Source organism: Photinus pyralis, unplaced genomic scaffold (genome assembly GCF_008802855.1).
Source record: "Photinus pyralis isolate 1611_PpyrPB1 unplaced genomic scaffold, Ppyr1.3 Ppyr1.4_LG7, whole genome shotgun sequence".
Lineage (NCBI taxonomy): Eukaryota > Metazoa > Arthropoda > Insecta > Coleoptera > Lampyridae > Photinus > Photinus pyralis.
The window spans coordinates 17,087,286-17,099,717 of record NW_022170738.1 but is presented as its reverse complement, the minus strand read 5'-3'; the positions used below and the strand labels follow the sequence as shown (position 1 = coordinate 17,099,717).

Here is a 12,432-nt window from a genome sequence, read left to right as displayed (position 1 = left end):
TATAACTGTCACAGCAGCAGAATATATATATACCAAGTAAAATTGGTGTCGGTCATTTTGAAAATGGCGTCTAAAAAACCCCGTCCAGAATACGGTGATTTCTACCCAGTTTTTCTGATTCTCCTGTATGTATTTCATTCTGTTACGTAAGACAAATCATCACTCCAGTACAGGGACTGTATTATATAATATGATTATTATAAATATTATATTAAACAATATTTCTTTTTGTTATAGGTGAGTACCCTGTTCGTCAGATTGGGCATCCTTAACCAGCACCAGTGACGGTTGAATTCATGAAAGGTAGTAGCGCACAGTGAAATTCGCACAACGTATTTGGGAAGGCATGGTGAACGTAATGGCGGTTTTGCACAGGCATTCGGAAAACCAGCTGATATGTGGAAAAATTGTTTTTGAAAATTTCGGAGCCTTTAAAAAAGCCGACACTCATAGAATAATGCCCGGTTCAATCAAAATGTTATTGTACAGGGTGGTTCGAATTTGTGGTTAACCATTCGGATCTCTGTGACGGTGAGAGAGGAAGAAAGGTGTCCCCTTTGGGACATTCCAAAATCTTTGAAAATAACTGAGATATCACCGAAAAACTTGAAATGTCAAATTTCGTTGTCATTTTTTCTAGCTTAAACGGTCTGAAATCACATACTTTATCACGGCCAATAAATATAGCTTTTTTGTTTTGACGCTGAAATTTTTTTAAAAATCAATCAAAAACAATCAATAAGAGGAATTCATTTAAAATTTTTCCAGTTGGCTGCACTTCCGGTCATGTCGGAAGTTGATAACAACCTGATTATTTTACGTAATATCCAGTATACATTTCATGTATAATGAACTATACCTAAATTTAACCGTATTTGACACATTTTAATTTTTATATCTGTTATTATTTAATTTGAGTTGGTTACCTTTTAGAAGTTTTGCTTGAGTGGATGGTGCTGATGTGATTACAAATAAATATAAGGTCTCTTTGTAAATGACCTGGGTGCCTAGTATCACCCACTTAAAGGGGTAGTATACCCAAAATCAAAAAAATTGTAGAAGAAAATCTAAGAACAAAATTTCAAACCGGAGTTTTCTACGATGAGTAGTTTTCAAATTATTAACGATGAAAGTTTGAAAAACAGAACATGTGACGTCATCCCGACATCGTCGGTGCGGCGGCACGGATCCAAGCAGTCCAAACGCGTCAGTTCTTTCATATTCTAGTTCGCTTTCCTTTGAAAAAAACAAGAAAACCTTACTGAAGTATCATCCGAACATATATCCTCATATAAATTTGAATATTTGTAATAAATTTCTGTACCCAGCTCAGATTGGATATTGGCATATGTTTGATGTTGAACTGGTTTCTCCACTACGAAATTGATCGTTTACACACAATAAGCAATCAGACACAATCTTACTTTCTTAGATAAGTTGACTGGCGTTTTGTAGCTTTATTAGGGCCTTTGTTTCCTGTGAGATGTAAAGAAGGGATTGCAGTATGTTAGCCTTCTCTAAACTTTATGCTGAGGTACAGGGTCCTTTCCTTCTTGTATCTTCCAAAAAAAATTATCATCTTTAAAGTGGACACTGCAAACGACGTGACTATACTATGATTCAGCGGTTTTTTCTAATTTTCCAGACTTTATTTCGACACGGCTCCTTCTTTTCTAGGGGAAAATTTGCAATGGAACATTGGCATTTTTCAAATTATTATTGCAGGGGAAAACACAAAGTTAGGCATTTTTGAAAATAATGCAGATCACAGACTACCAGTCTCAAATTAACACGTCAAACGTCATCGAATCCATATATTGCTATAGCGCGCCACCGACCCATTTGTCGGGATGACGTCACAACGACCGTTTTTTACATTCGACACCTTACCATTTAATAACGAAACGGCGTAGCAACTTGCGGATTTTACCGTTACTCTTAGATATTTTCAATCTATCTTTAGACGAAAACATGAAATTTGGGTATACTGCCCCTTTAAAAGTACAAAAATGTATAAACGTCACGCCGAACTTCGGAGAAACACTCTTCTGTAATCTAAAAAAATTCTCTTTTCGGAAACATAACACACAAAAAAGAAATTTTCCAAAAAATTAAAACAAGATTCAGAAAAAGGCCAACAAAATTTAAAAATCAAATATCTTTTTCGGATTTTTTGAATCACCTGAACAGTATTTGAATTTTTTTAATATTTTCATCTTTGTTGAATTGCTTTCAACCACTTTTCAATCACTTCAATATAATCCATGGTATGTTACCTATACTTTTAAAAAAATAATATAGTATAATACTTTTTAGATTAAAATATACACCGTTTCGATTTAAAAAATGAGGTTAGGTACTATAATTTTTTTTACTTGGCCTCGTATAATTATTCTGAAAGTGGACGATTATTCAACAATTATTATAAAAACACTTTTGTATGACACTTTTTTCAGTACCTCTTTTAACTAAGAAATTCTGAAATTGACAATTATTTTTGATGATTGAACCGAATTTACGGAATTCGAAATGCATATAAATGCATATTCGGAAAGACTGTTTAGATGCTTGCATATTTTGGAAACTTTAAACTTACCATCGCAAATGCTCACTTATTTCGGAATTTTTAGGATCGGGGAATGTTTGTCCACGATTTTCTTTTACTGTCATCTCCTAGAGCCAGTAAAAACTATTACCTGGCGTATAATGTACAATATTTTATTTGTTACTCATTTGTAAAAATAGTAAACGTAAATAATTAGTTCTTAAATTGATCTCGAAGAAATGTCTAAAATATAATGTTATCCATGTAACAGAGACTTTGCATTAATTCTGGCCAATGAAATTACTAGATTACTAACTTGTAAAATTTTTACAGGTCAGCTGTCAGTTTTACAAGTCAGTAGCGTTTAAACATGACGTTTACCCCTTTGCGTTTTGTTTTGTTAATCAACTTTTACAACTGAGTAAGAAATAAAAGTATTTACAGACTTGCGACGAACTTACAAGTACCTCGCGCGCCACCAGGAGATTTTCACAACTTGCTTCTAGTCAAGGACGGTCGGTTCCGGTTGTGGAAATTCGGAACCCACCCACTACTCCAGGGTACGGGTAAATGGCGGCCTGTCACCGGCGAATAATCTAAAACAGAATTACGGCACACGGCAAAACAATAATGGACCAAAACGGGAACGGAAGCAAAAATTTAATTGCTTTTGGAGATCGAAATCAAGGAAAGAGACCCCTAACGGTAATAAAAAGTGTCAAACGCCTACCTTGAAATTATACGGTATGGGTGTTAGATAAATAAAAGCACCTCGATAAAGCCTAAATGCACACGTTACCACGAAGTAAAAGCAAAAAAGATTTCTAAATATCGTTGTCCTTTTATAAAATTCGGCAATTTCGGCACGAGGAAAAAAAACGTTTTTTCATTAATGGCTCGGATATCATTCCAACAAACTTGAAAACGGCTTAAAATTCATGTTAATTAAGCACGCTTCATTTGACACCAAACGCGTCAATCAGACGTCGTTTGCTGCAACACACATGTACGTGATTAGCTACCTGTAATTATGCTTACTTAATAGTCCGGGTTTAGATTCCAACCACTGTAGCGAATCTAGAAATCCTGATAGAAGTCGAGGCACCATAAAAGATTAGTCACTGGCGATAAGTAACGAAGGCGAATGTGACGCATTCTTTCCGTGAAATACGATGTATTTTGTTTGAGAATATTCGGTCCCGGCCGTTTTTTTTTGTGCCACTGTTGTTATATCGACCATGTCATATTATATTACAAGTAAGTAATAAAATTTATTTTTAAAACATTTGGTGTTGTTTATTTTAATTTTTGGTCTAATAACATTATTAATATTATTACAAGTTTCGTATAATTACCTATACCAAAACCGACTATTATTTTGTCTTGGCTTGTGTGAATAATTGAAATTAATTTTATTGTCTAGTATTTGTATTCATTCTACTTTATTATTCAAAACTCTGCCGAAACATGTACCTAAGTATTTTCCTGAGGAGATTTGTCGGCAATTCTTTCTGAAACCATGTTGTGTAAAATAGTTCCAATTTCATTATCAATTACATTGACGTTTGCTAACTTTAACATTAAGGAACTATTTCTCTCTTTAGTATAAAAACAGTCACGTCAAGCATCGCAAGTAGCCGCCCACTGCAAAACTGGTCACCTGTGAGGAGTACACAAATTATGCTATTATACGTTCACTTCTACCTAGCCCATGCAAACAAAAAGACATAAATCTTGCAGTAGGCGGATATCTGTGACTGTTTTTATACTACACGAAATATAGGTCCCACCAAAGAACAAGCCCAATTTGAAGTACTCAGTTCTCGACTAATCAGAGAATGCAATTTTTAAACTGCGTTTTAGGAGAGGAAATAGTTCGTTAGTGCAGGGACCGCAATGACCGGGATCGAAATGGCCAGGACCGAAACGGCAAGGACCGTAACGGCGGAACCCAAATGTCCTGCTTCGTTCCGTAAGACGCACTCGCTAGTTATAAAGGGGGTTTACGATAATTCAACCGGTTTAACATAATAATAATAATAATAATAATAAACACATTCACATAAACACACCACGTTATCACAACCCACTCGTATTCAACCGAAACGCGAAAACCTTAACAGAACTACACGCTCACAACATACTGTAATATCTCCACCAAAAACCCAAGCAACCACACAAATACAACCTCAAGAACAAAGAAACACCATAAATACAAGTAAGGCAACATGTACCACAAAGACAGGTCCACTGAATAAAGTTACACGTCCTAGCACAGTTAAAAAACGCAATACTCCTTCTTCTCAGAAACAACCCACTCGTATACAACCCAAACGCAAAAACCGTGACAGCACTACTAGCTCACAAAATACTGCAATATCTCCACCAAAAACCCAAGCAACCACACAAATACAACCTCAAGAACAAAGAAACACCATAAATACAAGTAACGCAACATGCACTACAAAGACAGGTCCACCCAATAAAGTTACACGTCCTAGCACAATTAAAAAACACAAAACTCCTTCTTCACATAAACACACCACGTTATCACAACCCACTCGTATTCAACCGAAACGCGAAAACCTTAACAGAACTACATGCTCACAACATACTGTAATATCTCCACCAAAAACCCAAGCAACCACACAAATACAACCTCAAGAACAAAGAAACACCACAAATACAAGTAACGCAACTTGCACTACAAAGACAGGTCCACCCAATAAAGTTATACGCCCTAGCACACTTAAAAAACACATAACTCCTTCTTCACAGAAACACACCACATTGTCACAACCCACTCGTATACAACCGAAGCGCAAAAACCTTAACAGCACCACAGGCTCACAAAATACTGCAATATCTCCACCAAAAACCCAAACAACCTCACAAATACGACCTCAGGAACATAGAAACACCATAAATACAATTAAAAAACACAAAACTCCTTCTTCACATAAACACACCACGTTTCACAACCCACTCGTATTCAACCCAAACGCAAAGCCAAAGAAACACTTACACAATAAACTCTATTTAATAAAATTACAGGAATTATAATGATATTTTTGTTTTGTTTTCTTCTTTCCTGATAGCGTTGACTATTGTGGCCATTAATAGCTATGTTGGTAAGTATGAATTACATACTATCTCTAGATTTCCAATGTGAGTGTGCGAATATTTATTTTATTTTTTAATTTTTATTTTTCTTTAGAACCCTACATAACTTCACTAGACACAGACACAGACACTAATCGTTACTTGATTTTAATCCGTGCGATTAGTTAACCAGGCTAGACCTGAGTTCTCACAAGAAACACCGACAATAATAATAGAGATTTATTAAATAGAATATAAAACAAAAAAGAGAGCTTCCAAACTAAAATAATCACTAAAATACAATATTCTATTTAAAGGGACAAGATATCGGCAAGCCGGTTTGCAATCTCGCCCTAAGAGGTCGAAAAAGTGTAAATTAATTAGAGTGCTATAATTATACAATGTTCTTAAAAATAAATAAATATTTCTTATACAGACATTTGTTGTGACTGCAAACATAACAGCTTCTTCTTCATAGTTCTCCTAAATGAATTAATGTTATTGGACGTTGTAAAATCAATCATATTAGTATTCAGTATGTTTGATGCTATGTATTCAAATGAACTTTCAAATTTTTGGCTTACATGAGTTGATAGATTTTGCTATGGTTACAATTATTGGGACAATTGTTTCTATGGTGATTTCTACCAACCCGGTTAGAACGGTTGAATTATCGTAAATCCTCATAGTGAGTGCTGATGTAGAAATTTATGATTCAAATATTACTCAACAAACATTACATGTAATGACACGTTTTCATTCAAGAACCGTACACTGAACCAAAAACTTAAAACACTAACACTTTTGCGTAAATTTTGTATGATCATACTGTATTCTTTCTTCTGGTAAGCCAACATGTTACAAGTCATATTTTGTGACAACTGAATTTTTTGTTGTAATGTGCCTCTTTGGAGGAAAGAGTGACTTTCAGTGCTTACTGTAATCGTGACCATAACTGCACGGTTCTACTATAATGTTGGGTTTAGCTTCCTGACGACTAATACGTTAAAATTGGAAAACGCAGAAATTGACTAATTCACCTGCTTCATTGCCACCATGTGTGAAAGCGCCAGTGATGCGTCCCGCGTCTTTTACAAAAGACCCTTATAATTGTTCCCTCTCCATCATCCTATGAATACGTTGCTTAGAAATAAAGCACCCAATGCGAAACTTGCTATGTAAGCGATTTCTGTTATATCCTCTTTCGCCTCGTCTTGTTTGCTTCAATTTATTTTCCCTTTACTCGGCCAAGATGAATTTAATATCAATTTTGCTTACGCTGCCGGATTGTATTAATTCAATTATTGATTACCAAGTTGCTTCTGGTGACAGTTTGTAGATAAATCAATGGAAGGAGAGTGATTGATGGCAAATATACAATATTATATAGATCAATCACGAAAGCCTCCTTTCCAAACCAATTAGGTCTTACTAATGAATTCCTATTTAGATACTAGGTAAGTAGCCGAAATTTAATGATTGCGGAGTTAAAACGCACACCGCTCGTACTAAATTAATCTGATTCACCTGTTGATTTTCGTGAAAAAAAAGGTTACGGTTTTGGAAACGTCTGTCCGTGTGACAAATACCAGAGCGCGCTGATTAATTTCGATTGAACCCAAATGCGATCACTTTAAAGATAAATCACAAATCCGTTTCCCACAAGAGCGTCTGAAGGATCGGGCGTTTTGTAGGACGAATTACGTACAAACAGTTCAATTTGCGAACTTCGGATTAGAGTGTCACACGTTATTATCATTCGTTCCGCATCTTACGATTTCGCATTCAAATTCGTTTTCAGTTGCGAAATTCGCGTCCAATTATTTTTTTTATTTATTTCGAGAGCGCTTTTCTAGGGATGGAATAATGCCTTCCACTCGCTTCCACTACTAAAAAAGTAGTCAATCGTACATCTCTGGTTAAATGAGCAGTTGTTCAAAAGGAGCGCAATTCAAGGTTCAACTGAACCACGAGTGGATACAAAAAATGTAACTAATGGATTTTCAATAAATGAAGGTTTTCTTATATGATTGCATTTGGTACACTAACGGCGTAAAACCCATCGCATCGATGATAAATTACTAGTTGGACTTGGGATAGCATATTTTCCATATCAAACCTTTCCAGAACTGTACTATAATATACCATTTCCTATTTCGATTTTTAAATGTTCTTAACTCGTGTTCTTATTAACCTATGAGTCCTATTAACGCACAATTTTTAAGTTGGTAACCTAAATTCCCTGCCGTATTTAACAATCGATTGCATTTATTTTCAAATTAGGGTTATGTTTTGACTTTTGATATACAGAAATACAAGATTCCCTTTCTAGTTGACTAAAAGCGAGACATGTATGGCTGATCAAGTGTTAATCAAATTACAAGAAGAAAAATATGAAAAAACCACTTTACTTTCTCCCAAAAGGGAATTAAATATTACGTTATGTAGCGTGACAGCCGAGGTAACACATTGTGGGGCTTTGGAGTAAATTTTACATTAATGATTAATGCCTTTTTTGTAACAAGTTCAAAGTCTACGTGCAAACTGTGACCAATTACAAGTACGAATTTTGTACCTATCTATTCCGAAAAAGAACTACAGGTTATGAAGTCGAAGATAGAGGAGAGAGAGAAGGATAACGAGGATACCGTCGGAGACGCTTGAATCAATTTTAAAGAAGCAGCTTATTGCGTTTAGCACTTTTCCTCTGTTATTAATATCGTGAGCCTGATTTGTGTAGTATCGTTATGCTAGAGGAAGGGGTACATGACGCTAATAAGCCCCCCAGGTATGATCATGAAATTAATGAAAATGAATAGAGGACACCTTAATAACGCGCTTTGAATAAAAAAAATTTGCAGAGGAAGCCTTAAATTTTCCACAATCTTAATTAAAAGTTCACTTCATTTCGTGGAAAGATGGTGTTATTTTGCTTATATTTCGTCATTCTTTAGTTGGCGATACTGAAAAATGTTATGTGACAGCTTTCTTTATTCATTTATAAACAAAGGTAGAATATTATACAATACAATTTTAGATTTTGCTCGTCTAATACACCGAATAAGCGACACTTCCATGTCACACGTGGATACACTTTGATAACACCACTTTTCGAAACATAGACACTCTAAACTTGAATGCATTAGGAAGAAGAACAAGAATGTCGTAAAAAAGGCTACATACCCAAAAAAAAAAAAAAAATTATTTGCTTTTGGGTTCGGGAATGGGTTTGTATCGACGATCAAAGATTACAAAATGCTTTATTTCCACTCCACAACAATTAGATGTAATTTCCAACAAAAACCTAACATACACAAATAAATGCAAAAGACAATTTCAAGCGCCACCCTTACCTAACACCAGCCTTTTCACTTCAATTAATAATTATAAAAATCTGGTAAATATGGCCTTATGGCTGTTACGAGTCTAAATAGGAAATACCGCCGAATCGCATTACGTTGCCTGCGCAATACGTAAGTTGATATACAACTTTAAAATATGAAAAGCACTTGAATAAGGCGCCAAATTTGAATTTAAAACACTGAAATTGTTAGTTAAGACTGGTTACGGTAATTGTGCTACATCATAGCCCCCCAATTTTACAAGACGAAGGCTATTGCATTTGCATAGGATTGTAAAATTTTTTTAAATGGCTAGCATGAAAAGTCCCCCTTTCAGCGAGAGTTACCGGATCAACTATTACGTATGTGGCATAGCTAACCGATTTTTTTATTTTGTACGGACCTTCGAATAACAACATAAATTTTTTTGTTTCCGCTTTTATTGCCGAAGAGACAACGTTCGCTCGCAACAGTACGTAATCTCCCTCTTCAAATTCCTGAAAATGCGATCCCGGATTAGCAACTGCTCTACGAGCCGCCTTACTCTCCATCGACTCTCGCGCTAAAACAATTTTACGCTCTACGGTAATTTTCTCATTTACTGGACCTTGCTTGTTTTTAGGAAGTAACTTTGCTCTATCGCTTCCAAATTGCAACTCAATTGGAGAAAATCCCGTGGTTTCGTGTATGACGGAATTTAATAAATTTTCAAAATTTGCCAATTCGTACGCCCAACGTGTATGTTGGTCGGCGCAATACGCTCGACACATCCGGCCTAACTCCTTCATAATCCGTTCTGACGGATTGGATTGGGGATGGCGTACTGACGAAAATTTTACCTTTATATTAAATGACTCTAACGATTCCTTCCATTTCGGTGATTTAAACTGTGTGCCGTGGTCGCTTAGTATATTTTTAGGAATGTTAATGTCTACAAAGTAACTCTTAATTATTCTATTTAAACATGACCGTGTGGTGGCTTTCTTTAGCGCGTAAAATTTTACATATTTTGTGAATACGTCTAACAAAACCAAAATAAAAGTAACCCCACCCCTACTCGTGGGTAAAGGGCCATATAAATCTAAAGCCACTAGTTCTCCTTTTGTTTTGGGAACAATCGGTCTTAACGGTGGGTTAGACATTACGCAATGTTTGGTCTTCTGACAAATTTCACAACCTTGGATGTACCGCTTGACATCCCGCGACATGTTATTCCACCATAATTCACTTTTAAGCGCCCTCCACGTTTTGTAGGCTCCGAAATGACCTAATCTTTCATGGTAATCCCTCACGAATTGGAACGTTAACGAATTTGGTACACATAGTAAGTAATATTCCTCATTATTTTTTCGAATGTACAGTGCATTATTGTATATAATAAATCTTTGCTGCAGTTTTGGATCGCGGTCAAAATTTTTCATTATGTCTCCAAGTTTTTTATCTGCAGCTTGAGCTTGGGTTATGGTCTTTAAAGATTTAGTTAGCTCGTCCGATAACCTTAGTAATGGTAAAATTTTAAACAACCGATCACTAGGTGATGGGGGTCTAACCGCTGCATAACGCGAAAGGGCATCCGCTACCACATTTTTGGATCCCGGAATATGTTCTATTGTAAAATCATATTCCTGAATGGCCAACGCGTATCGCGCAATTCGCGCCGACAATAACCTACAAGTTTTAATATAAGTTAGTGACGAATTATCAGTAAAAACGGTGAATTGCTTTCCCAATAAATATATACGAAATTTACCGAGCGCCCAAACTAACGCTAAAAGTTCCCTTTCATAGGTAGTATATCGCGTTTCCCTCTCATGCAACATTCTACTAGCCCATGCTACTACGTGACGTTCCCCATTAACGGTTTGAAAAAGTTGAGCTCCTAATCCGATATCCGATGCATCGGTGGAAAGACCAAAAGGTAAATTCTCTCGCGGATGATAAAGTAAAGTCGCTTTACGTATTTTTTCCTTCAATGACTCCAACGCATTTTGCTCGGTCGCCGTCCATTGCCATGCTACGTTTTTTCTACACAATTTGTTCAACGGCGCGGCCGCTGAGGATAGCTCCGGACAAAATGCTCTGTCGTAATTGACTAGCCCTAGAAATTTTTGAATTTCTTTTACATTGCGTGGGACTGCGTAATCGATCACCGCTTGTACTCTATTTGGGTCAGGCTTTATTCCCGTACAGTTTAGTATATACCCTAGGTCGAAAAAATGAACATTTGTTTAATCGTAAAGTAAAATTTGCTTCTCTCAGACGCGAAAAAACTTTGTCTAAATGAGCGATGTGTTCATCAAAACTTTGTGACGTAACCAACCCGTCGTCCACATACAAAACTAAAAACGAACGGAAATCATCCCCAAACACACTATTCAGGCACCTTACGAACGCACTGACGCTCGTTGATAACCCAAAGGGTAATGTGCAAAACACATAAGTTTTACCGTCAAACCGGAAGCCGGTATATTTTTTAGATTCTTCCGTAAGCGGAATTTGCCAATAGCCGTGAGTAAAATCAAAAGTACTCATATATTTAAAACTAGGGATATTGCGAACGATTTCCTCGATAGGTAGCGGCGTCTCGTACTCGCGTTCCATCACCGAGTTTAAATGTCTCGCGTCCAAACAAACACGTACGGAGTTATCCTTCTTCAGGGTAGTCATAATTGGATTTATATAGGGAGTTGCACAACGTTGTATAACACCCCATTGCACCATCAAATTAAGTTGGTTTTGAATTGCTTCTCTGTGAGCAAGCGCTACCGGATATTGTTTTTTAAAAAATTCGCGCTTGTCCTTGAGGCGGATCTCATGAGCATAACTCTGAGTACGACCCGGTTTTTCCGAAAAGAGCGTTCGATGCTCTTCCAACAGCTCTCTAAACACGATTTTTTCCGATGAGCTTAACTTGCATTGATCTACAACAGCAGATAATTGTTCGTCGGAAGGCCCATAATTAACCCCCTCTTCCACGCATAACAATTGAATGGCTTTATGTTTAATAGGCCGCATTTCTAACGAACCCTGATTTGTTAATTCATGGCTATGTTTTATTTCAGGAACGGCTACCCATTTGTCATTAATTTTTAGGAACACTTGTTGGGCCCCCAAATCAACCTTTGCACACCATGATCTTAACAAATCATTGCCAATTATTACAGGATATACTAGCTCTGGGATTAACAAAAATTCGAAATTAAATTCGTTTCCTAACACCTGGCAAGTAATAAGCGACTGCTGTTTCACTCGTCTTTGTTTACTTTTAAACGCGCCGGACACTTTTATCCCCGAACTAGAAATTGAGGCAATTTTGTGATGATAATCTCCTAACTGCGACCAAACCTGTTCACTAATAGCACAAATTTCGCTGCCAGTATCTACTAATGCTGGAAAATAAAATCTGTACATGCATATTTCAATTATTGGACAATATGGCGTTAT

General features: G+C 36.4%; 1 protein-coding gene and 1 long non-coding RNA gene across 3 annotated transcripts in view; one reads left to right on the top strand and one right to left on the bottom strand.

Annotated features, from left to right (window-relative positions):
- LOC116176360 (cAMP-specific 3',5'-cyclic phosphodiesterase) overlaps positions 1-12,432 on the top strand; it is a 416,659-nt gene that overhangs the window by 122,740 nt on the left and 281,487 nt on the right. The window lies entirely within an intron of this gene.
- Positions 1,345-1,648, bottom strand: LOC116176371. Its single transcript, XR_004146437.1, has 3 exons — positions 1,615-1,648; positions 1,425-1,559; positions 1,345-1,375 (listed from the first exon to the last, which is right to left on the bottom strand). It is a non-coding gene; the product is annotated as an uncharacterized LOC116176371 (long non-coding RNA).